The 624-nt window shown below is 41.0% G+C and overlaps 1 non-coding gene across 1 annotated transcript; it reads right to left on the bottom strand.

Annotated features, from left to right (window-relative positions):
- Window positions 1-258: 258 nt before the first annotated feature.
- Window positions 259-369, bottom strand: LOC116819483 (U6 spliceosomal RNA). The gene has a single exon (XR_004372420.1). It is a non-coding gene; the product is annotated as a U6 spliceosomal RNA (small nuclear RNA).
- Window positions 370-624: the final 255 nt, after the last annotated feature.

Below are 624 nucleotides of genomic sequence, written 5' to 3'. Positions count from 1 at the left end.
AATCCTCTGGGCAGCCCTGCCCAGATATAGAATGGAAATAATTCCACTCCTCCTATCTCATAAGGGTGTTATGAGGATTAACTAAATGATTCATAGATTATAAAGCCAGAAGGCACCACTGGGATCATCTAGTCTGACCTCCTGAATAACACAGACTGTGGGGCTTCCCTGAAATAATTCCTGGTTGAGCTACTTTAAATCTCTTAGAAAAACAGCCAGTCTTGATTTTCAAATGACCACTGGTGGAGAATCCACACAAAAAGTAGGGAATGCGTCACAAATTTGCATGTCATCTTCGCATAGGGGCCACATTCATCATTTCTGTGTCTTTCCAGATTTAGTACATTATGTTGGCCTAAGATTTACACAACATTTATGTCCAACCTAAGCCCTTGAAATAGGGCATCAGTAGTGCACAAGTCTTGTGCTGGCCAGGGGTACATTTTATCTGTTCTTTCTATGAGACTGCCAGTTGTGCTACATGGTGTGGTGGTTTCACTCTTCATTAAATAGGAGACTATCAAATTTATTTGCATTATGACAGGATTTGAACCTGCTGCAGCTTCCCTTTCTAGGAGCGAAAACTAGTGAAGTAACCTACTGCATCACTACAATTCTTGCAAT

This window comes from Chelonoidis abingdonii, chromosome 10 (genome assembly GCF_003597395.2).
Source record: "Chelonoidis abingdonii isolate Lonesome George chromosome 10, CheloAbing_2.0, whole genome shotgun sequence".
Lineage (NCBI taxonomy): Eukaryota > Metazoa > Chordata > Testudines > Testudinidae > Chelonoidis > Chelonoidis abingdonii.
Note: the sequence above shows the minus strand (reverse complement) of the source record. Positions and strands in the feature narration are given on the sequence as shown.